This window comes from Paroedura picta, chromosome 6 (assembly GCF_049243985.1).
Source record: "Paroedura picta isolate Pp20150507F chromosome 6, Ppicta_v3.0, whole genome shotgun sequence".
In the NCBI taxonomy this organism is placed as follows: Eukaryota; Metazoa; Chordata; class Lepidosauria; order Squamata; family Gekkonidae; genus Paroedura; species Paroedura picta.
The window spans coordinates 126,116,629-126,142,939 of record NC_135374.1 but is presented as its reverse complement, the minus strand read 5'-3'; positions in this window follow the sequence as shown (position 1 = coordinate 126,142,939).

Below are 26,311 nucleotides of genomic sequence, written 5' to 3'. Positions count from 1 at the left end.
AAAATGGCAAACTGGATTTGCCTCACGCAGGTCACAGTGTCGGCTACACTGGTAGCACCATGCACCATAACGGCCGCTCATATTGTCCAGATTATGGAGTAAATCAACAAAATGATCATAGGCAATTATGTAATTTATATTTTCAGCAAATATAAATGTCAAATAACAGGAAGCAGCATCCGGATACATTTTTTAAAAGGGCAGATATTGTGCCATGTATTAGCCTGCTTAACTGCTCAGTTGGGAAAATATGTCCCTGGAAGGTTTTGTTAAATAGGACACCTTTGTGATTTTTAATCTCATTTTCCCCCTAGTGAAGAGAGACTTCACGCAAATATTGAGCCGATAAAATCTTTATAGGCTTACTTGTTGATCTCATAAATTCTGAGTATGCGGACAGTGTCTAATAACAGGAAAAGATTTGGGTGTGAACAGCAATGACAGACAGATCTCTCATTCGGTTCCTCTCAATAGGAAACAGACAAGACTACTCAGAAAATGTGTGTGAAAAAATCCAGATTTGCCAAAATAACAGACTAAGAAGCATGTGTGTGTGTGAATACAAGCTAGTTTGGCTCGGGTTTTTTTCATTAAACAGTTCAGCTGTTTAGGAGTAGTTTGTGCTTCTTTGGAAGGATGAGTTCTGGGTATTCAAACTGCACAGCACCATGAGTCAGCAGCATTTCATGACCAGACAGGACCCTGACTGCTCCGCTTCATGCACAGACAGGACCATGAGTCAGCAGCATTTCATGCACCTACAGGATCATGAGACATCAATGTTTCATGCACGTATAGGACCATGAGATAGTCACACTTCAGGCATGTAGAGGACAATGTGTTGGCATCATTTCATATATTGCCACCCAGCTCCGTGATATTCCTAGTCGCATTTGTTGCCATTGCCTGCTGCTCCATGGCCCAGAGTTTAAACAAGGAGGAGGAGGAGGAGGAGGAGGAGGAAGGAGTTGGTTCTTATATGCCGCTTTTCTCATGGGGAGCATCCCTGCCCCAGACAGAGTGTCCTAGCTATACCTTGCAGCTAAGAGCCACTCACGGGCCCCCGGGCCGATTGTTTCTCCAATCCCCCTTGAAAGAGCCCATGCTTGTAGCCGCTGCCACCACTTTCTGCAATACCAAATTCCTTGTGCTGGGCGAAGAAGGACTTCCTCTTAGCTGTTCTAAGCCTACTGCTCGTTAGTTTCAATGAGGGATTCTTTCTCTTTCACCTTCTCTTTCCCAGGCATGATCCTGTAAACCTCTGTCACGTCACCCCTCAGCCATGACTTCTCCAAGCTAAAGAGACACATCCCCTTTAACCTTTCTTTAGAGGGAAGGGGTTCGATCCCCTTTAACCATTGCAGTCAACCTTTGCCAACACTATAATATCTTTTTTGAGGTGCAATGACCAGAACTGTACACAGTGTTCCAAATGAGCCTGGCCCATAGATGAGGGCATGATGACACTGTTGGATTTGTTTTCAGTCCCCTTCTTAATAATCCCCAGTGCAGGATATGAGTTTTTGTACTGCTCTGGCATACAGAGCTGATGACGTCTTGATAACCAAGCTTAGTTTTCTTGCTCTAAAGAGACTGGGGTGCCCTGGGACTTCCAGGACAGGGTGTTCCTCCTTTGCATAACCATCATTGCAGGAGAAAGTTGTGTGTTTGTGTGGGAAACACGAGGGTGGGGCATTCTAATTGTGAGTGTAGACTTTGAGGGCTATGTAGCTTTTGGCTCCGGAGAGACTGGCTCATCTGTCGAACAACACATTTTAAATTACACAGCCTTTTGAATAAAAATATTTGCAGGTTCTCTTGGAACGCATTTTACACCCTTGACAAGGCCGTTGCGTCTTCTTCCCCTTTTTGTTAAATAAAACATGAAGGCTTAATGCGATGCAACGATTGCGTGCACATCTTGTACGAGGGTTTCATCATGCGCTTGAAAGCTGTAGAAAATACAGTATTGATTCCAAACAATGTGTTTCATTTGGTTATTACTTCAAGTTTGCCAATATAAGGAATTGTATCCAGAGATGCGTTTTGGTGTCTAAAAGTAATTTAGCTAGTGACAAAAAAATAAAAGGACAAATAAAAATTGAAATCACATTTTTCCTCCCCCTTCAGTCCTCCAGCACTTTCCGTGACTTAAGTAGTGCCCTTTTATTCAGTTACCATCTCTGAGACTGATTTAGTTGCTTTCCTATTGTTAGGATAATCTCTCCTGTTGTGCTTGTTCTTAGCTAATGAATTGCTGCAAACATTCACCCCTTCTGACATCACGCTTTTGGTGAGGGAGCCAATTGCAGCATGAGACTGAACTTCTCCTCTTTCTCCAGTAATGTCTGAAGTGCAAGGATTTGGTCTCTGCTGTGACTTCTAGGGGCAGCCTTCTAATTCAGCCAAAGAAAGGGGGGAGGGTTAGTTTGACAGACCCCCAAGGATATACATGGAGGGAAGAAAAGATGGTATAGCCCCATCCTGCCAGAAGCCATGCAGGGTTGGTACATGGGAGGGAGACCAGCAAGGAAGGCTCTGCAGAGGAAGCAATGGCAAAGCACTCCTTTGAAAGCCCCTTACTGGGGTTGCCATAATTCAGCTGTCATTTGATGGCAGCCTACATGCATAAGAAGGGCCCTGATGGAGCAGACCAGTGACTCATCTAGTCTAACAGCCTGGCTTACATTATGGCCAACCAGTTCCTATGCAGTTTCTTTAAATGAAACAAAGTCTTCTGGGCCAGATGAACGGCATCCAAGAGTACTAAAAGAACTTGCAGATGTCATCTCTGAACCTCTGTCCATTCTTTTCGACACTTCTTGGAGAACAGGTGAGGTGCCAGATGATTGGAGGTGGGCAAATGTTGTCTCCATCTTCAAGAAAGGGAAAAGGGAGGATCCGGGTAACTATCAACCTGTCAGCTTGACATCTGTAGCTGGAAATCTTTTTGGAACAAATCATTAAATACTCGGTCCTTGAGCAGCTGGAACTGAGAGCTATGACTTCTAAGACTCAGCATAGGTTTCCCAAGAACAAGTCATGTCAGACCAACCTTATATCTTTCTTTGAGAAAGTGACTACCTTGCTGGATCAGGGGGATGCCGTGGTCATAGTTTATCTGGATTTCAGTAAAGCTTTTGATAAGGTTCTACATGATATTCTTGTTGACAAGTTGGTAAAATGCGGTATGGAACCTAATTCTGTCAGGTGGATCAATAACTGGTTGACAAATCGTACCCAAAGGGTACTTGTTAATGGTTCAGCATCTTCTTGGAACAGAGTGACAAGTCAAGTACCCCAAGGATCTGTCCTGGGGCCTATGTTGTTCAACATATTTATAAATGATTTGGATGAGGGATTAGAGCAGATATTTATTAAATTTGCAGATGATACTAAACTGCGAGGGGTAGGAAACACAACAGAAGACAGAATCAGAATACAGGTTGATCTTGATAGACTCGAGAAGTGGGCTAAAATGAATGAAATAAAGCTCAATAGGGACAAATGTTAAGTTCTGCATTTAGGTTGGAAAAACCAAATACACTAATATAAGATGAGGGAGACCTTTCTTGGCAGTAGCATGTGCGAAAAGGATCTAGGAGTCTTAGTAGACCATACATTGAACATGAATCAGCAGTATGACTCAGTGGCTAAGAAGGCAAATGGGATTTTGGGCTGGATCAAACAGAGTATCATGTCCAGATCATGGGAGGTGATGGTACCACTTTGCTCTGCTCTAGTTCGACCTTACTTGGAGTACTGTGTTCAGTTTTGGGCACCCCAGTTGAAGAGGGATGTAGGAAAACTGGAACGTGTCCAGAGGAGGGCAACAAAGATGGTGAGGGGTTTGGAGACCGAGACATATGAAGAAAGTTTGGGGGAGCTTGGTTCGTTTAGCCTAGAGAGGAGACGACTGAGAGGGAATCTGATAGCCATCTTCAAGTATTTAAAAGGCTGCCATATCGAGGATGGAGCAGAGTTGCTTTCCCTTTTTTCCGCCCTGGAGGGACGGACCAGAACCAATGGGATGAAATTAATTCAAAAGAAATTCCGTCTCAACATCCAGAAGAAGTTCCTGACATTTAGAGCGGTTTCTCAGTGGAACAGGCTTCCTCGGGAGGTGGTGGGTTCTCCATCTTTGGAGATTTTTAAACAGAGGCTGGATAGCCACCTGACAGAGAGGCTGATTCTGTGAAGGTTCAAGGGGGTGGCAGGTGACGGTGGATGAGTGATAGGGTTGTGAATGTCCTTCATAGTGCAGGGGGTTGGACTTCCAGCTCTATTATTCTATGATTCTAGGTCCAATGAAAGGGTACGAAGGCCAAAGCCTTCCTCTGATATTGCCTTCTGGCCCTAGGATTCAGAGGTTGACTGCCTGTGAATTTGGAAGTTCCCTTTAATCACCATGGCAACTGGTCTCTGAGGAGGCCACAAATCTGTCCATGAATCTCCATACATCTGTCTAAACCCCCTTTAAAGTCATCTGTGCCTGTAGCCATCACAGAATCTGGCAGCAAATTCCGCATTTCAATCATGCATACTGTTTAAAAAGTATATTTTTGAGTTAACCCAGCCCCTTTCTTTAAAGGTCAAAACCAACACCTTCAATTGGGAGCAGATTGGGAGCCAGTCAAATTCCTGTAATAATGCTTATGTTACAGTGCAGCACGAAAGAACAAGCCATGGAAAGCACAACAGAGGGCTTGCAGGTTTTTTATTGAATTTGCTTTTGAAATTTTATCAGAAGAAATGCCTTGAGCTATATTTTGCATAGGAGGAAAATACAGTAAGACGGTAATCACTTTCCTGTAGCGCAAACAGACGGTGAGGATAAACTTTAGTACTGCCACTTATGAAAGGAACTGGCTAAGGTTGCCATCCTCCAGGTGGAGCCTGGAGAGATCCGAGACGTCAAGCTGCCTCTGTGTTGTACAGGGTTGCCAACCTCCAGGTGCTGGCTGGAGGTCTCCTGGGATTATGACTGGTCTCCAGGTGATAGTGGCCAGAACGGCTCCATTGGAGGGTAGACTCTGCCATGATAGCCCCCTGCCCATTTCCCACCTCCAAATTTCCCAGTACAGATTTGTTGACCTGAGTCCCTTTTAATATTCCAATGGAGCTTCCCTTCCTTTCCTGCGCGTATTGAGGAAGGATGGCTGCCTTAAAGATCATGTGTTTTGAGGCGATGCAGAAGTGTGACGGTGTGTCGTCCAGCCCAGGCGTTCTTCTACCAACCCCAATTCCCGCCAACCGTTTGTGTGTTCTGCCTCAGCCACCGCTTGTAAACGAAAGAAAACCTGCACTTTTAAACTGTAGCACGAGAAAGGAGATCTGAGGGAATCGTTTAAATCCTTTAAAATCATCGAAGAGATGGCAGATTGGCCATGACAGTTTCAGTTATTTCTTTGTAATTTTAAGAGCCTGTTCATCACAGCTACCGAAGACACGGCAACGGCATTACGGCCCAGTGAATGACTATTACCTTCAAGAAGCTTTTCAAGGGAGCATCCATAACTGTAATTAACTGTCCCTTTTTCACTTTTCAGATGAGAATGTCACCTACCAATCATACAGTTTTCTTCTTTTTCAATGGGGACTGTGTATAAAATCTCAGGCCATCGCAGGAGTGATGCGCAAATGTGTACCTTGCTTTCTAGATGCCTATTGAGAACGTAATTCCTGGCTCTTTCTAGGGGATACGGTGACATTTGGGGTTATTAAATATTCTTTGCCTCTGTCAAGGATGGCATTTCTGATCAAGGATTACCAGTTCTGAGAAGTTTCCTGGCTTTCCCCCTCAATTTAGGGTTTACGTCTTACAATCACCCAGGCATTTTTTTTTGATCAGCATAGCAAGAGATAAGAATCAAATGAGCCTGCAAGAGGGGCGTCTTCTGCTTCCTTCTGGCATCTGTTTCTTCTTTCTCTGCCAAGTCATGCTGTGGGTTTCTATTATTTCTATTATTAAGCAGCTGTATTTTTACCTTGAGTTTTTCATGTAAGATAGGTTGAGGTACGAGCAAGCGTTTTAATTAGAGTTGAGATTTCTATGGGCTTCCAGGAGCATTTTTTTGTCAGTGGGGGAAAGCATTGCCCTTTTCAGCAAGATTTCAGCAAGAGAGGGGAGGGGATGGGGGAGGATAAGAGATGGGAGAGGAGGAGAGGAGGGGAAAGGAAAGGAAGACGAGAGGAGAGGAAAGAAAAGGAGGACAGGGGAGAGGGGAGGAGCGGGTAGGGAAGGGGAAGGAAGGAAGGAAGGAAAGAAGGGAGGAGAGGAATGCCACCTAAAACTGGGCTTGAAGGAAATGGAGAAACTCTAGAAACTAAGTGTCATGCCTGCTCCTGCTGCACCCTCAGAGCTGGTACCAGAGGGTACTGGTTTGGAGCGGTCACTCAACCTGCTCCCGGAGCCACCAGGGGATTTAGCTTTGGACCTACCAGTTGATGAGCAGCCGGGGCACAGCCAGGTCTTTGGTTGAGGCCAGGGCGGGTAAGATATGGGCCCCTTCCTGGACTCAGCTGTACTATTTCAAGCCCCTGGTCCAGTAGACTCACTAGTCCAGTAGACTCACCGGAGGAACAGCACCAGCAAGTTCAAATCGAGGCCCCTGCAAGCCCTGAACGGCAGCATCAGAGGAGGCGATCTGCCCTGACAGCTGTCAGACAATCACCATGCTTGTTAGTTCGTGGACAGGGTAGATGGGGCCCAGCTGCACCAGGTTCCTCTGATGATGGTTAGAGCCAGCTGCAAGCCTCTGGCTGAGGGCTGCCCCACCCGACTTGGGCTTTATTTCATAAGGACCTTGAGGCAACGTCCTTGGGGGGTGGACGGTGGACAATGTATGCATTACCCTGCCTGCAACATAAGACTCCTATTTTGGTTCGCTATGGTAAAGCTCTGCTTCTGTGACTCCTGGCTCTTCAACAATTAGCTTGTTTTCCAATCTGGCTCTTTGACCCTTGGCTTGTCTCCAGCCATGCTCTGGCTCTTTGACCCATGGTTTGTCTTCCATCCACGCTCTGGATCTTCAACCCTAGGCTTGTCTTCTGACCACACACCGGCTCCTCAACCTATAGCTTGGCTCCTGATTCCACTCCTGAATCCGGTCTGTGTTTTGACTTTCTCCCTGCCTTAAGACCCCTGCTTGGCTTCACTCTGCTCCCCTCCCCGTTTGCTGTGAAATCTGTTCCCTTTAGCTCTTGACCTCCCACACTGGACTCTGCTTAGACCTCTTCCTTGAGAGCCAGTTTGGTGTAATGGTAAGGAGACCAGATTTTAACATTGGTAAAGCAGGACACCATTGATCTGGGGGGTTCTTGATTAAAAATTTGGTCTATATGGAGCAACAAAAGGTTTCATAGAACGCATAGAATGCAAAAATAATATTGTAATATATATATACTAGTAATCAAGCCCGCTGTACGTAAAATACAGCGGGCGCTAGGAATGGGAGTCCCCGGGAGTCGCGCGGAGCACGGCTGCCGGGGGCTCCCTTGGTCGGCGGCCTGACGCGGTGAGAGGCGCTTTGCAATTTTCTGAGAATTGGTCTACAGTGGAACAGCTAGATTCAAGCCGTGCAACATCTTACAACATGATTCTTTTAAAGGTATCCCCTGTGCAAGCACCGAGTCATGTCTGACCCTTGGGGTGACGCCCTCTAGCGTTTTCATGGCAGACTCAATACGGGGTGGTTTGCCAGTGCCTTCCCCAGTCATCACCGTTTACCCCCCAGCAAGCTGGGTACTCATTTTACCGACCTCGGAAGGATGGAAGGCTGAGTCAACCTTGAGCCGGCTGCTGGGATCGAACTCCCAGCCTTATGGGCAAAGCTTTCAGACGGCTGCCTTACCACTCTGCGCCACAAGAGGCTCTATGATTCTTTTAGGGGGAGGTATAAGTCAGAGCTCTGGTATCTGATGTGTTTTGACTCTAGAAAGATCATATCCCCAAATTCTTGTTGCTCTCTCCATGTCCCTAGACTTGAGCCTTACTCTTACTACTGGCTGGGAGTGATGAAGTCTTCTTCACAGTGGAGGCCTTCGTTCCAGAGAGGTGGAGGCAGGGCAGGCACTCACAGCATGCCTGGCGGGTCTTTCTGTTGTGTGGGTGAACAACCTGAGGCAGGGAGCCTAGAACAAGAGAGTGGGATCCTGGACTCTTGAATGGGATTTGCTAAGTTCCATTCCTAATCATTCATTGGACTATGTAATGGACCTATAAGAGGCCTCCATTAAGAACCAATCGTGTCAGGAGCCTCAAATATGTATAGACGTTCCCTGGTTTGCCTTGTCATTAAGTGTTATCGTGCTTAATACAGAGTTGGTTGGAGAAGCGGACGTGTCTGTGTCTTTGCTGAACCCACAGGTTTAATATTTTAATTTAATACTTCAGTCACCCCTGAACTGACGGAGGGGAAGATTCTGATAATTACCTGGAGGACCTCACATCTTCCTTTGCAGATATGCAAGCAGAGCTGAGTTATGGTAGATAAATCTCTTTGAGAGATTTTATGAAATTTCTTGGAGTTCTGCTGAATTTCTCGTATGTTTCAGCTATGTAGGTGCCTCCCCTTTTCTCTTTAGGGACACACCAGAGCTCTCTGAAAGACCCCTGAGGAAATTCACTGGCTTTATTCTCTCAGAATTTATCACTTTTTTTTTTGTCTGAGGAAAAACCGAAAGGTCCCTTTGAATTTTGCCTGAGGCTATATTTCAGTTTGAACTGCAAAACTCTAAGACAGATTTTAAAGAAGTCATTTCAAAGCCGGTCTTCTGGCTGAGGTCTCCTTTAGGGTTTCTGAGAAGGACAGACTGAACTCCCTCTTTGGATTGGAAATCTTGGCTTTAGCACTTAAACAAGAAGAGCAAATTCTCCTTTCATACTGAAGCTGAAATTTGTTCAGTGTTTTTAAGGAACAGAAGTCAACAAAGAAGGAACTTTAGTTTTTCACACTTTGGTACCATCATAAAAATTGATAAAGTCAAAAGGGCGAAGACATTCAATGATTTATGTGAACGAACAGGACATCTTGGACATACAGGTCACTTCCACATATCCTGTGAGTCTGTCCAGCAAGTAAAGTCCAGGAAGGATCATGGGAATGAAAGACAATGCAGTGTGGGAGTGAATACAAGGGGGGAAAGCAGAGCACAATCTGCTACCACTCCCCCCCACTACCCCACTATACATTTCCTCAAGGGAGTTTGGACCCAAATAGAGAAACTCAGTACAAAGATCGGTCCAAACAGCTGAAAGAAAATGCTGGTGTTCTTGGGGTGACCTGTACAACCCACAAAATGTTACATCTGTATGGAAAATAAAATGTTTCTCAAACTATTGGGTTGGAGGCCAAAGTTTCAAACCATCTTGGTAGAGTGGGATTTATCAATCATGGTTCAGTGAGAAAGTATCTCTCAAGGAGGCGGAAATTGGGGGTACCAGTATCTTCTTTGAGGATGTTCATACATCAAGTAGAAAAAGAGACTGAATTATATAATCACCATTTGCCTAGATCAGATTCCAGGGGGAATACAGCTCAAAGGAATAAAAAGGGATTGGTGTACTTGAACATCACCTCTAAATCTCAGGCTGATCCTGTTGGATCTTTATGTAAGGCAGAAATCAGTTAACGGAGACACTGCATTTATTTTGGGTGGACTGGAGGAAGGTGAGTGGATGTAAATGAATGTGTCCCCTGCCATGAAAATTGCCAATTACCATTCTTCTTCCCTTGGAAATATTCTGCCCAGATTCCCCCTTTGCCTCCCAGTTTAATGAGATACATACCTTCCTAATATTCCAAAAAACAATCCCTAGCCTTTCTGGAGGATCTGTGGAGAGATCCTAATCACATGCAGCGGTTCTGATCTAACAGCCTTACTTGCTGTTACATCAGCCCTCCCACCAATTGCTGAGCTTGACCTGCTAAGCCTGGTTGATCAAAACCAGGAAAAAAAGAAACACCGAGGAAAAAATTATCTACCAACACCTAGAAGGCGTAAACATAATTCTCTTTCCATTGATCTAAAATATATCCCTGTGATTCTTTGTGGAATACAGAAGAATAATCTGAGAGTAGCCAAAGTTCAGCTTTCATTTGTTTGTGTTGTTGTTGGTTGTAGTCCTGGTTTCGGCCAGGACGGGGGGTTGGCAAACCACTCCCCTTAATGGCCGAACCTGGGATTGCACCCCAAGTTAATTAGGTTTTGGCTTTTTGCCATATAAGGCCGTGGAATGTCCGCTGATCTCTTGCTAGGGGCTTCACATGAACTGACCAATTGGGTGCCCACACGCTCCTCAGGACTGTTCTTTATCTACCTCTGTATAAATAAAGCTGTGCCATGTGCTCGAAAGGCCTTTTCACCCCAACTGCCTGCTTCGTGTGTTTTCTCTGGCTGCAAGCCCACAGTTGGTTTTGTCCAGGAGCGACTTGAAGCGATTGCCTCCGTCTGAGGCCACACGGTTTTTATTCCCTTCTCTTCCGAATGTGCATCTTTTAGCCAAGTTATCTCTAGAGTGAGGTGTCATTTCACTGCACCTATCATAAAGTAATAAAATGTACTCCAAACTCATGGCCATCGGCCTTGTTGTGTCGGAAGTCTTTTTGGATTTGTGCAGATTCCGGAGGCCGCCTTTCCGTTCCGTTTTCAGTCTCATCCTCCACGGAGCATGCGGTGATTGTTCATCCATCCTCCATTCTGTCTTTCCAGCTTTCCTATGTAGCCAGGTTAGCTGAGAGAGAATGTCCATCTTTCTCTCTGCCTGGTCCAAGACTCAAACCACTGTACCTCACTAGCTCTGCAAGCCATGGGTGGCAACTACCAGGTGGGAAAAAACAAAGTGCAATTCTGTTGTTCTTAAATGTCAGGCATTTATCTGTTGTCTTTCACCCCCTGTTTTATAGACAGTTTTGTGCATCTTGGAGCAAAGTGTTTATTTGGGGGGGGGGAGCACAGATACTCAGGCTTTAAAACCGTAATCACACCTGATTAGTTAGCTGAGTGCCAGCTACTTTACATGGTAACTACCGTGTAATGGGAGAGCAATTATGTGATTAGTTTTCTCTTCCAAGCAAAAGAGTTACCCAGAGATCTAGAAGTACAGTTTATGTGGAAATTGTTCTTGGAGTCTTTCAGCCAACTTCATCTATCATCACCAAGTGATACTAATTATGTTTCCATAAACATGTGGTGTTGTGAATGATATTTATCATTTTAAATTGTTTTGTTTCTCAAACACGGTCATGTTCTGGGCATTCGCTGTTCCCACTTCCTTCCTAAGGTTTAATGGGCTGCAAGCGAGGAGAGGGGATGGGGGGCTTGTGCCGGGAACATTTGAAAAGACTGATTTGTAGGGTTGCTGACTTCCAGGGGATGGTTAGAGATCTCCAGGGATTACAGTCAATGCCCAGGTGAAAGAGATCGGTTTACTCTGAGAAAATGGCCACTTTGGGAGATGACATTCTACCCCACTGAAGTCCCTCCCCTTCCCAAAGCCACCCTCCTCAGGGTCCACCCCTCACATCTCCAAGTAGGACCCAACCTATTGATTTGCTTCCTTCTGCATTCAGGTTTTAATGGGGGGGGGGATTCTGATTGACTCTGATTGTGTTTTGGGTAGGAAAAGATCCACATATGTTTCTGTGAGTCCTACAGAAGCAGGGGTGATGCCCTACCCTTCACCCTTCTAGAGTGACACATTTGGGAAAGTTTCGATTCAAAGGACTTTTCATGTAGACCAGGGGTAGTCAAACTGCGGCCCTCCAGATGTCCATGGACTACAATTCCCAGGAGCCCCCTGCCAGCATTCGCTGGCAGGGGCTCCTGGGAATTGTAGTCCATGGACATCTGGAGGGCTGCAGTTTGATTACCCCTGATGTAGACACTGCTAGGTTTAATTCTTAGTACGTATATCAGCTTAAAAAGCCAGTGGAAAGCAAGTGCAGGAAAAACCTTTTCCTAAGACTCTAGAGAGCTGACATTTTACAGTGGTATGATTCAACAGAAGGCAGCGTCATATGTTCAGACGACTGAAGGGTGGATCTCATGCAGTTCTCCATGTGAATGAACCATTTTTTGAACTGACTTCTACTGGAAGTTCCACGTAGCAAATGTTCAGCTTTTGCATTTGCTTGTTAAGTCTCTGTCCCCAGGAATAAGCCTTAATCATGCTATCAGGAGAAAAAATATGTATATATATATATATACATTGCAATTTTTTTTACCTCTGGCATTCTAAGTTAACTACCCTGCACCAATAAAATTAGAGTCCAGTCGCACCTTAAAGCCCAACAAAGATTTATTCAGGGCGTGAGCTTTTGAGGGCAGGCACTCTTCCTCAGACTATGACAATGGGGATGATGGTCAGTTCATAGTCTAACGAAAAGTGCTTGCACTCGAAAGCTCACACCTTGAATAAATCTTTGTTGGTCTTAAAGGTGCTACTGGTCTCTGATTTTATTGTGCTTCTTCAGACCAACACGGCTACCCATTTGAATCGACCCTGCACCAAGTGTTGCCACTAACTAGTCTACTAGAAAGCCCAGCTCACATGCATGATGAAAATGGGTGGATAGTAGAATGGAAAAACAAAACAGTTATGCACGGTGAAAGCAAAGAAAAACACAAGGACATAAAGAGATCCATGTCTTCCTGCTGGAATACTGTGCAATTTAGAAGAAGAGTTGGTTCTTATATGCCGCTTTTTTCTACCCGAAGGAGTCTCAAAGCGGCTTACAATCGCCTTCCCTTTCCTCTCCCCTGTGAGGCAAGTGAGGCTGAGAAAGCTCTGACAGGACTGCTTTGTGAGAACAGCACTATCAGGGCTGAGACTATTCCAAGGTCACCGAGTCAGCTGCATGTGGAGGAGGAGCAGGGAGTCAAACCCAGTTCACCAGACTAGAAGCCACTGCTCTTAACCATTACACCAAGCTGGCACTAAAAACATTTTAAATAAACAGCTGACACTTTATAAGGGGGCCTAAGCAGTATAACAGAAAACCACACAGAGAAATTAAAGAGAAGTTTTGGGGAAAGAGAAATAGAATGAAAGGAATCAGTGGCTGTTTCTTATAAATAGGACGCTCATAATAAGAAATTGCACTTTCTTCAAGCAATATTACCCGGCTGCTCATCAAAGGATCATGGGGACTTCTAAGTAGAGGGTTTCAACTCAAAGGTCTTAAACAGATATTTTAAAAACTTTCTTGTAACAGGTTGCTGGATGCAAGCTCAGCTGCTGTGTTACCTTACATTCCTGGTCATTCCCCAGCTGATGAAGATACAGGGCATGAATTCAAATTGGACATGTTTTGTTTTAGTTTTAAGTTTTCGTAGATGCTAAAAGGTTTTCGGTTCTGGGCTGTCTGGGAGGTTGGGGGAAAGTACAATGTCCTTTTTGAAAGTTCTGTAGGTTTGATCCTTTGTGTCAAAAACAGACCCCCACCCCCAGCTCAGAGGGTTTTAGTTTTAAAATGCTGCCTCGTTTGTCAAGTTGCTACTAAGGGATACTCTCGGCCTGTAATAATGAAGGAGAGCTCTCATAACCAGTGTTAATGATAAGAAAAATAAAACAACCAGCAAGGTTAACAAATAGCCCAAGATACTAATCTAAAGACAAATCCTATTAGTTATGGCTTTATTAGTCATCCTTCCACCCACGCAGTTCCAGTTTGCAAACATCAAACATGATCTGAACGGAAATAACATATACTTAGGGCCATTTCGCACGGCTTCAAAGTAGCACAATGGTTGCTATTTGGAAACGCTACTAATTTGCCATAACCCACGACGTCGTAGACAATCTGCAACAATCCTGAAACCAATCAGCAAAAAGCGCTTCATTGTGGCGCTTTCAGGGGAATCCAGAAAAGTGGATTCACCCTCCGGATAGCGATACACTCCTGCAACCAATCTGCAACAGTAGCGCTAAAGACCTGTGCGTTACCATTGTTGCTGGTTCTTCAAAGTCCCTCCCCCTGGCTCTCTCCTCCAAACTTCCGGCGAAGCGATCGCCATTTTTTTTTCTCCGAGCGAGCGGGGATAAACGCACCGGCGAGCCTCTTTCTGTTTAGAGGCTTCCCTGGCTTCAGTCCTTCACCTTTAGTCACTAAGCACAAACCACTGAAAAGCCCGTTTGCTGAAATAAAGTCCCTTTATTTTTTACAAATAAATTCAGCCGAAAATCGGGCCCGTGAGAGGGGGGGGGGATTTTTTTTTTATCACTCGAGGCAGCGTGCAAACGATCATACAATAAAACGACAGCTCACATTAGGCAGCTGGATGGGTCTCTCCGTAGCAACGAATCTACCTAGATTCGTTGCTATGGGTGGTTTTTTTTTTTTTTAAACCTTTCTTAAAGGGAAAGGGGCTGTTTGGGAGCATGCTAACGGCTGCCCATTGGCTGCTTGACGGCCAGGGGCGGGACGAGCTTGGCAATAGCGCTTCCTTTCTAGCGATTTCTGCCGAGACCGGAAGCCTGTGGGAAACGCTAAAAAACGCAACTGATTCCACTACAAAGGCAGGTATGCATAATGACGAATTCCACTATTTTAAATGGCGATTTTTCATTCCGCAAACAATTTGCAACAAAGATCCCTGTGCGAAAAGGCCCTTATTTTCAGTTGGTTGGAGCAGTCAAGGGCCCTGCAGTCAGGGAGAGAGACCACCGTCCCTAAGGATTATTCAAGCCACCCTGGGGATAATTTCCTGCAGGGCCATTCAGTTGCCTGCATAGAACAGCCCTTTTGAAACATTCTGTCTTGCACAGTTTGCAGAAATCCAGGTGAGGCCATTCCACAAAGGGGAGGCTACAATGGAGAGAAGGAGGCACAGGTGTGGGGAGGTGTTGCATTCGTCGATTAGGCACCTGCCAAAGACCTTGCTCAGGTCAGCAAAGCTGCCATGGACATGTACAAGCGTTGGTCTCACAGATGTAACCCAACCAGAATTATTAGCTCATCTCTCTCTCTCTCTCTCTCTCTCTCTCTCTCTCATCTTCTATTTGTCTTCTATTTATTTAGTCTGCCCTTTCTCAATATTGATACAATACCTACACTCTACAAAATATACAAAAACGAGTAATAAAGCCCATTGGGCATTGTAATATAACAGGCGCTAGCTCATGGTTGGGTCAGGGGTAGTCAACCTGTGGTCCTCCAGATGTCTATGGACTACAGTTCCACGAGCCCCTGCCAGCATTCGGCATTTTAGGTGAGGAAAAAGGCTTTGCTTTTATACATTACAGAGCAGAAAAGAAAGGGGATGGCATAGAAAAAGGCCCAGGTTATATCCCTTCTCTCCCCTGGGGATAGGAAGCCTGCCTGCCTGCCTGCCTGCAGCCTGGCCTAGAGACTTTGCTTGTGCACTCTGCAGATGCCATGTGGAGGATGAAATGGCGGTAGGTCCCAGGTGTTAAGCCCCACTTGACCTCGTGCTAAACAGCCCGCCTGTTCTGTAGATTCAGAGGGGCACACTTGCAGAAGGTTCAAGCTTCCCCTCAGTAGTTAAAAGCCAAAACACACACAGCTTTAAGACCCAGGAAAGACATCCGTGATTGCAAAGGATAATTCAGGCTCTGAATCCTCTGGCATTTTTACAGTGTTGTGTATATTTCCCTTGATGATTTTAATTCCAGTATTAAATAATCCAGTCCAGTTTTCACACAGTTTGATTCCTACGTCTCCTATGTGGAATATAATATTTCACAGTGTTGATAGCTAGTCTTTTAATGCTGCAAAACAATGCCATCCTAAACACAACTGCATTCTTCTTAAGCTTAAACTTAGACGGCAAAAATCCAGGATGAGGCCCCAGAATCACGACCCTGACCTCACCAACAGGGCCCAGCCATTTGAGCCTGACAATTCTCTTTCCCCCCTGCTTTGGGGAGAGAACGTTGCTGGTTAGGACCTCTCTCAGTGTGGGGCCCTGGACAGGTGTCCCTGTTGCCCCTTGGCTAAAACTGTTCCTGCTTAGGATTTTGCTGTTCCTGTCCCTCCTTTGCTGTATTTCACGTGGAGTTCTCAAATGTTGTTCGGTTCATGTATTATTGTTTTTAGTTGTATTCCAACTTGAGCCTGCCTGGGATGGACTATAAATCATAGAATCATAGAGTTGGAAGGGACCTCATGGGTCATCTAGTCCAACCCCCTGCACTATGCAGGACACTCACAACCCTCTCGCTCATGTGAAATACGGAGGGAAATAAATATATCTCCCTATATACCCTCCTCTCAATGGGCTGACGCCATGGGGATGGATCTACTATGTGGCACATTCTGTTCACACCTATAGTGGGGGCAGAGGAACATAAGAATTGCCAGGCTGACAGACTGGAAGTAACTCCTTCTTTAAAAGAAAGTGTTTTATTTTCCAAGCAGATCGATACCATAGACCAGGGGTAGTCTAACTGCGGCCCTCCAGATGTCCATGGAGCCCCTGCCAGCGAACAATTTTACCCCAAGGTTTCCCACCCAAAGGTGTTCTCACTCCCAGTGAGGGCTCCCCCTCCCAGGTCCAGGTGCCGTCCAGGAAAGCAGCCAAGACGATAACCCAAACCTCCTTGACCTTGGTCCCACTAGCTATAGCCACTTGCCAAGATAAGACTGTCTGGAAATGTTGAAAGAAGAACAAAGCATTACAGAAATACAGTTTACAGAAGGCCAAAGCAGACGAGCTGGTTATACAAAATCCAAGATGGTGACACTTTGGTTCTCGTAGACCATGGCAGCAACCACGTGATTCTGACAAGAATGTAAGAAGAGCCTGCTGGATCAGACTAATGGTAAATCTAGTCCAGCATCTTGTCTTACCCAGTGGCCAAGCAGTTCCTTTGGACAGCCAACAACGGGGCCTAGAGGCCAAGTCCTTCCCCTAATGTTACCTCCTGGCTCTGGGATTGAGAAGATCAATGCCTCTGAATATGGAGGTTTGCCTCAGTCCCCATGACTGATGACCACCAGTAGACTTCTCCTCCAGGAATCTGTCAAATCCCTTTTAAGGTTGTTTATTCCTGTGGCCATCACTACATCCTCTGGCAGTGAAACCCGCATTTTAATCATTTTCTGTGTAAAGTAGTATTTCCCCCAGAGGGCATTACGCTCTGCAAACACCAGTCTGCTGGTGATCCCTAGCCCCAAGGATGCGGGCCTGGTCTCAAAAAGAGTGAGGGTGTTTTTGGCCCTGGCTGCAACCTGGAAGAATGAGTGGCCAGTTGAGATTCAGGCCCTGGCAGAGCTGCCCAAGTTCCTCAGGGCCTCCAGGCCCACCGTTGAGACCACGCCATTCCGACGCTTGGTGGGCGGGCCCTCCTCCAGCTCCTCCTCCTTGGCTCCCCCCACTTGTTATTAATTGGTGTCACCTCCAGTCCGGGGTAGCTGGCGAAGGGCACGAAGGGGGTGGGGTCGGTTTTTAAAATTGTATTTCACTGTATTTTTGTAACATTATTGTAACTGTTCTTACTGATTGTGTTTTATTGTGTGAACCACCCGAAGCCCACATGGGGAGGGGCAGTATAAAAATAAGCATTCTGTTCCATTCTCTTCTGTTCTTTTGTTGCCCAGCATGCTGTGCCCCAGGAGTAATGGGGAATATGGACCTATTAAGGTCCATAATCATGTCTAAAGAATTATCATTAGCTCCCAGAAACGTAGTGCAGTGCTTGTAAAGGGTTAACATTTACCTTTTGGGATGTACATTCTTGCATGCACAGTTCTTTCCTTTTGCTTTTGTTTTCTACTAACTGCTGAGCGCTTGTATGCTTCGGAGGCTGCCCGCTTGTTACCTGAATGCGCAGAATTCCTGCCAGAAGAACCATCACTGTGAGGACCTGCAGTTTAAGGAAGGAGCACTTCCTGGTCTCAGGTGCAACACGAAGGGACTTCCATTTTTATTTGAAAGGAAATGCTAATTATGACTTTGCACATATCTGAAAATCATTCAAGGCAGGACTCTGAATCAACAAAATGTGTGCAAAACTTTCACATCCTTCTGGTTCTGGCGTTTCCTTCTCGGGGGGGGGGGGCAGGCTGAACTCCTAACCCAGGGGTGGCCAAACTGTGGCTCTCCAGGACCTAGTCTGCACACAATAGATAATGCACTTTCAATGCACTTTCGAAGTAGATTTTCCTGTTCCGCACAAGAAAACCCAGCTGCCAAAGCACATTGAAAGTGCATTATCCTGTGTGTGCAGACTAGGCTCAGGCGTCCATGGACTAGCCCAGGTTGGAGATGACACCAGTAAATCACAGGTGGGGGGGGGGGGAAGGCAAGAAGGAGGAGATGGAGGGAGGCCTATAAAACTTAGGACTGGCCTGGTCTCAGCCTGGTGGAAGAGTGGAGCTTACTGGGACCAGTCTTACAGAATACAGTGGGGTCTGATGGGTCTGAAACCAGGAAGTCACAGAGAAGGTCGCCATTCCTTGAGGCCTTATGGAGAAATGACATAATATCTGGCTGTTTCTGTGGCTCTGTGACTTCCCTGCATTATGCTACACGATAAACCCACTTCCGCGCCCTTGTTGGCCACTCCAAAAAGAAAATTATATCTTGCTACAAAGGACTGTAAACACTTGCAGAAAGCCCAAGACATTTATTTCCAGGGATATTGATCTTCTGACAACATTTTATTACAATGACTTTATTTCTATTATGTCAAATGATAGATGTAGATTTAATAACTTTAGGTGATGGATGTTGATGGAGAAAATTGATGGTGGTTCACTTCCCTGTTATTAACCTCCAGCATTCGGAGTGGTTGGTGGCGCGGGGCTTCTGGGGGGCTCGTTTTCTTCGTTCTCTGGAGGTCTTTTTTTAGCTGCCATTCTGCATCCCCCCCGCCCCTGATTAGATGGCACAGAGCAGTAGTGGCGCTCCTTCTGAGGCACACAGTATAGAACACTGAGCACAGAAGACTAGAAAGACCTCAGAGGGGGACTGGCATGACGGCGGGTTTCTCTTACCGCACACCCACCTCCTCGTGGAAAACAGGACTGAGGGGGAAGGGCCTGACCTGTCCTTCTCCCATTGTTTTTCAAAGCACAACACTACAGAGATGCACGCAATCCTGCAAGGCCCTGACCTGTGGCTTGGAACAGCCTGTGCTAGGCCTCCAACTTAGGGAGAACGAGAGTGCCTCGTTGAAACATGAAAGGACGGAGTAACGCTTCTCCCCGAGAAGACCTATTTGTCAAAAAGGCCTTGGGCTATTGTATCCAGTACGGTTTTCTCATTTGGCACTTGTTTGAGGGTCTCTTCACATATTGTGCTTTTAAGTGTCCACTTACGAATGTAAACGTATGCATCGTGCAGGCTGTTGGCAGAGTTTAAATATGTCAGTGGATGAAGCCTGGGCTGCTTAAAGAATAAACAGTTTTATTGAGAAGAGAAATAACTTTGTAAAGAAGAGAGAGGGTCCTAACAGTTTAACTGACTGACTGTTGTGCCAGAGGCCATCGGAGAGAATCAGGAAGTTCCTAATCTAAATATGCTCACCATGCATCTCCCCCGATCTTCACTGCAGGAGGTCTTTCCTCTGCTGTTAAATCATGTACACGATAGGGCTTGCATCTTTAGGGTTGCCAGCTCTGGGTTGGGAAAAACCTAAAGACTTCAGGCTAGAAGCAGGAGCGGCAGGATTTGGGGGAGGGACGGACCTTAGTGGAGTACAGAAACGGGAAATTCTACTTCCTCCACAGGGCCAGGAGACTTTGGCCGAACCACAAAGGGGAGCTGTATGTTGATGTGGCTAGCCCGTTTACTTCCTTCTTTCATTCCTTACAGCTTCCAATATTTACTTCTTACTTTTACTTACTTACTTAGGGCCATTCCATACCAGGATCTATGTAGCAAATTGGTTTCGAATGAAAAAATGCCATTTTAAATAGTGGAATTCGTCGTTATGCATACCTGCCTTTGTAGTGGAATCCAGTTGCATTTCTATCATTTCCCACAGGCTTCCAGTCTCGGCAAAAATCGCTAGAAAGAAAGCGCTATTGCTGAGCTGTGTCCCGCCCCTGGCCATCAAGCAGCCAATGGGAGGCCGTTAGCATGCTCGCAAACAGCCCCTTTCCCTTTAAGAAAGTTTAAAAAACAAAACACACCTGTTGCAACGAATATGTGTTGCTTCGTTGCAACGGAGAGACCCATCCAGCTGGCAGGTGTGTTTGAGCTGCCGTTTCATCGTTGCCACGCTCCCCCTGAGTGAACCCCCCCCCCTCACGGGCGCGATTTTCGGCCGAAAACAGTGTGAAAAATAAAGGGAAAATAAATCAGCAAACGGGCTTCTCTGTTGTTTGTGCTTAGTGACTGTAAACAGCTCTGGGGAGGGACTGCAGCCGGGGAAGCCTCACTGGCTAAACGGAGGCTTCCCGGTGCGTTGATCTCCGTTCGCTCGGAGAAAAAATGGCGATCGCTTCGCCGGAAGATCAGAGGAGGGAGCCAGGGGGAGGGACTTTGTAGAAACCACAACAATGGTAACACACAGAACTTTCCCGCTAGTGTTGCAGATTGGTTGCAAGAGTATAGCGCTTTCTGGAGGGTGAATCCACTTTTTGGGATTTCCCTGAAAGCGCTACAATGAAGCGCTTTTTGCGGATCGGTTTCAGGAGTTTGGCAGATTTTCAATGACGTTGTGCATAACAGCAAATTAGTAGTGATTTCAATTTGCAACCATTGTGCAATTTTGAACGAGTGCGGAATGGCCCTTAGATTTTTATACCGCCCTTCCCTACAGCTCTGGGCAGTTTACAGAAAACATTTCAGAACACTACATGGAACATGTACATTCCTCCCTCTTACTTCGTCCAGCCCCTTTCTTACTTTTCCCCCAAAGTTTATTTCTTCTCACCTCTTGATAGCCTAGAAAAGAATTACTTTCCCCACCCCAGTCTTTTCCTCCCTGATCAAATTATCATCCCTACAATTCCCACAAAGAGTTGCTAACTCCAGTTGGGGAAATCCCTGGAGATCTGTAGGTGGAGAGGGAAGGACTTCAGCCTGGGTCTGTGTCTGCAGAGACCCCTGTCCAAAGCAGCCATTTTCTCCAGGCGATCTGATTTCTGTTATCTGGAAGTCACCTGTGATTGCAGGAGATGTTCAGGCCCTACCTGGTGGGTAGTCACCCCAGCCAGCACCTAAGGCAACCTTGCTCAACTTTTTTATTGTTGAGAAATCCCTGAAACATTCTTCAGGCTTCAAGAAACCCCAGAAACGGTGCAGTCACGCAGAATATGGTTGGGAAGCAGACCTGTGCATATGCTCACCTGCCCCCTCCCCACCTTCCAGGCCCATCACCGGCCACTGGGTGGGGCAGTTTCATGTAATATATGGTCGTATCACCTAATAAATCTTTAACAGATGTAATAAATATATGAAAAATGAATTAACTCCCACCCTTCCAGGGCTGTCAAGAAACTCTAGGGTTCCACAATACTCTCATTGTTTTAAAGCTCACCAAACCCATTGTTTCCCCAGCATAGGGAAGAAATACAGATTTCCTCTCATTTCTTTCTTTTTGTGTGTGTGTCTCTGATGTGCTATGAAATATAGACTTTGCTTAGCACTAAAACAGGGCCAAGAAAACACAAAAGGTAAACTCAGCATGGTGTAGTGGTTAAGAGGGGCAGCCTCTAATCTGGAGAACTGTGTTTGATTCCTGACTCTTCCACATGCAACCAGCTGGGTGACCTTGGGCTCACCACAGCACTGGTAAAGCTGTTCTGACCGAGAAATGATATCAGGGCTCTCTCAGCCTCCCCTCCCTCACAGGGTGTCTGTTCTGGGGAGAGGAAAGGGAAGACAAATGTAAGCTGCTTTGAGACTCCTTTGGGTAGAGAAAAGCAGCATCTAAGAACCAACTCTTCTTCTTCTTCTTCAGTAATATCAGGGCTCTCTCAGCCTCCACTCCCTCACAGGGCGTCTGTTCTGGGGAGAGTCTGGGAAGAGGAAAGGGAAGGCGATTGGAAGCCACTTTGAGACTCCTTCAGGTAGTGGGTTAAAAAAAAACAGTTCTTCTTCGTCACACATTGTTGTTGTTGTTAGGTGCGAAGTCGTGTCCAATCCATCGCAACCCCATGGACAATGATCCTCCAGGCCTTCCTGTCCTCTACCATTCCCCGGAGTCCATTTAAGTTTGCACCTACTGCTTCAGGGAATCCATCCAGCCACCTCATTCTCTGTCATCCTCTTCTTCATTTGCCCTCAATCGCTCCCAGCATTAGGCTCTTCTCCAGGGAGTCCTTCCTTCTCATGAGGTGGCCAAAGTATTTCAGTTTCATCTTCAGGATCTGGCCTTCTAAGGAGCAGTCTGGGCTGATCTCCTCTAGGACTGACCGGTTTGTTCGCCTTGCAGTCCAAGAGTCTTCTCCAGCACCAGAGTTCAAAAGCCTCAATTCTTTGACGCTCGGCCTTCCTTATGGTCCAACTTTCACAGCCATACATTGCAACTGGGAATACCATAGCCTTGACTAAACGCACTTTAGTTGGCAGGGTGATGACTCTGCTTTTTAGGATGCTGTCTAGATTTGCCATAGCTTTCCTCCCCAAGAGCAAGCGTCTTTTAATTTCTTTGCTGCAGTCCCCATCTGCAATCATCTTGGAGCCCAGAAAAATAAAATCTGTCACTACCTCCATTTCTTCCCCATCTATTTGCCAGGAATTGAGAAAGCCGGATGCCATGATCTTTGTTTTCTTGATGTTGAGTTTCAAGCCAACTTTTCCACTCTCCTCCTTCACCCGCATCAACAGGCTCTTTAGTTCCTCTTCACTTTCTGCCATTAGAGTGGTATCATCTGCATATCTGAGGTTGTTGATATTTCTCCCTGCAATCTTGATCCCAATTTGTGACTCATCTAACCCCGCCTTTCTCATGATGTGCTCCGCAAACAAGTTAAATAGGCAAGGTGACAGTATACAGCCTTGCCGAACTCCTTTCTCAATTTTGAACCAATCAGTGATTCCATGTTCAGTTCTCACTGTTGCTTCTTGACCTGCATATAAGTTTCTCAAGAGACAAATAAGATGCTCTTGTATTCCCGTCTCTTTAAGAACTTGCCACAATTTGTTGTGCTCCACACAATCAAAGGCTTTAGCATAGTCAATCAAGCAGAAGTAGATGATCTTCTGGAACTCCCTAGCTTTCTCCATGATCCAGCGTATGTTGGCAATTTGATCTCCAGTTCCTCTGCCTCTTCAAAATGCTGCCTGTACTTCTGGAAGTTCTCGGTCCACATATTGCTGGAGCCTAGCTTGTAGGATTTTGAGCATATTGAGTTATGCTCAAAACTGTCACACATTATGCACCTACTTTTGCTTCTGACTGTATAAGGTACGAATGTCCTGGAGATTTGGCAATGGAGTCTAGGTAGGGTGGAATTTGGGGAAGTTTTACACCTCACCCCCAGGCGACAGAGATCAGTTCCCCTGGAGAAAATGGCTGCTTTGGAGGGTGAATTCCATAGCATTATTGTCGAGGGCAGAGGTGAACAAGAAATGGACATGGAAGGGAAAGAAAGGAACATGATTTTGATTTATGCTCTGTCTTTTATGATGCCAGCTCACAGTACAGTCCTGCCTCAGAGGGGGTTCTCCTTCTTTATTGACCAAGCAAGGCGTGAGGCTGTATTTCTTCACAACATGCCTTTAGATAAAAAGACACCAGGAGATTAATTTTAACTTCCTGAAACAAATCGCATTCCTTTGTGTGTTCCCCAAAGGTAGCAGGAACATAGATGTTGTTAGTCAGTAAAACGGACTGGCTGTGGCAATTTGGGTCTCTGTAAGCAGACCCTTGGAGAGAATGTCCTCCAGGCCTGGCTCTCCGTGGACCTGGATTGCTTCCTATCGAGCTCATCTTTGAGAGTGAAGTTTCCAACTGATATTCTGCTGATGAATGAGGGGGAGGAGAAAACCTTGCCCGGTCTGTTCCCTTTCACATCCTCTGGATTTGAGGGCCCCATCACACACACGCACCCTGCCACCGCCAGCAGCTGCTTTTCCAGTGTCTCGGAGCACTGCTGAGAAAAGGGGTATATTGGGACCATTTTAACACATTAGAAAAGAAGAACCGCTATTTTTTTTTATACCCCACTTTTCACTACCTGATGGAGTCCCAAAGTGGTTTACAAACACCTTTCCCTTCTTCTCTCTCCAACAAACGCCCTGTGAGGTAGGAGGAGCAGAGAGAGCACTAGGAGAACTGCTCTGTGAGAAAAGCCCTAAGAGAAACTTGACTTTAGCGGCCGAAGCGCTTTGGAGCCTCCAAAGTGCTTCGGCTGAAACCAGGTCTGAAGCAGCTGCTTCAGGTGGCCTTTTAACGGCCCAAAGTGGGTTCTTCCGAACCCAAAGCAGTCTGGGTTTTTTTGTAAGTGTACATGCCTACTTCCAGCGGGCTGTACCAGGAGGAGGGCTGGGGAATCAAACCCAGTTTAGAGATCGCCACTGTCTAATGTCATGGGTCATGGGCAACATTACCGTGGAAGAAATGGAAAGAAGTATAAGATTATACCTGTTTTAATGCATATATACTAGTTTAAATGCTACATCTTTCCTTGCATTTCATTGTTTTTGTTTGCTGTCAGGTCCCAGGTGACTTATGGCAACCTCCTGCTGCTTTCAAGGCAGAAGACTTAGCAACCCTGTGTAGCACCCCTGGGCCTCCTTGGTGTTCTCTCCTCCAAATACTAGCCAGGACCAACCCTGCTTAGTTTCCAAGATTTGATGACATCGGCCTAGCCTGGGCCATCCAGGTGCAATACAAAATACAAACATTTCCTAAGATAAACCTGGATCTCTTAAGCCTGGCCTGTTAAAATTATCCCCCACTGATTAATTCACTAAAGGTTTTTTTTTGTAATTGAGTAACCAATCACATCTCTCTGGCAGTTGCCAAATATATCTCAGCTGCACTAAAAACTCAAGCTACTGCCATTAATTCAGGGCCTTGTTAAATATGCAGCGATTCTGTGGCTATTTTAATTTTAATTCGATATTTTAAATTATGTATTCAATATTTGCTTTTTCCCTAAAGTGCTGAATGTTCCTTGTTCTCGTGTATTTCTATTATTGTTATATAATTTGGTCTAACAGTCTATGTGCTGTGTAGGCTTCCTAGAATGAATGAATGAATGAATGAATGAATGAATGAAAATGAGTAGCCAGTAAAACTTAACCAGAAAAATAAAAGAAATATCCGCAGACAATATTGCTCCACATTTGCTGTGTCCTGTGCCTGAATGTAGGATTTCCTAAATTGATTTGAAGAATTATCATAGTACATCCATGTTCAGCAAAAATCACAAACATGGAAATACTACAGCGCATAAAGTCTGACATATCACTGGTAGGCAAAATCACAAAACTCTGGCTCACTTACTTTGACCATATCGTGCGTTCCAACTCAATGGAGAAAGCAATTATGCTAGGATTGGTCAGTGGGAAAAGGAAACCAAGCCGACAAAGAATACAGTGGTTAAATAAGATCAAAGTGGACTCCAGCCAGAACACTGGACAGCTGAGGGAGGTGGTGCAGGATCAGGGATCATGACGACAGCTGTGCCACAGGATCGCAGAGAGTCAAAGACGACTGAACGGATGACAACAACAACAACCATAGAGTCTGTTCTCAAACAAGGAAGTTTGGAAGTGTTTGGCATGGCCATGAAGTCTACACAATCAAGTAGGGGACAGAGCACTGGGTGTTTGTGACCTCTTCCTCCGTTTATTCCTACTGGAATAGCCATTACCCTAGCATTCCCTCGGAAATTTGTATGTGTTCCATCCACCTGCCTCTGAGCTTGTCCGCCGGGCCTATGGTTAGGGCCAGCCAACTAACAACAATTCCAATGAAATCTCAGGCCACCCTCCCACCCTCATAGTCCTCTCTTTTCCCCTTCTTGGTTCCTCCAATTTTAACATCAACTGGGCCAATACAGTCGAATCACCATCAGTAAAGCCTAACATGATAGTAATCAGCTGCAGTTGTTTAATTTTATCATTTTAATCTTGTTGGATCGTAATTTATCAATCTGTTTTTATTGTGTTTTATTCTGTTTTAAATCTTGTAAACCGCCCTGAGACAGTTCTCGAGAGGGGCGGTACATAAACAAACTAAATAGATACCTGAAGGCATGGGGAGAGGAGAAGTTTAGAAGCGGGTACCAGATCCAGCCTCTTGTTGTGGCGCAGAGTGGTAAGGCAGCAGAAATGCAGTCTGAAAGCTCTGCCCATGAGGATGGGAGTTCAGTCCCAGCAGCCGGATCAAGGTCCACTCAGCCTTCCATCCTTCCGAGGTCGGTGAAATGAGTACCCAGCT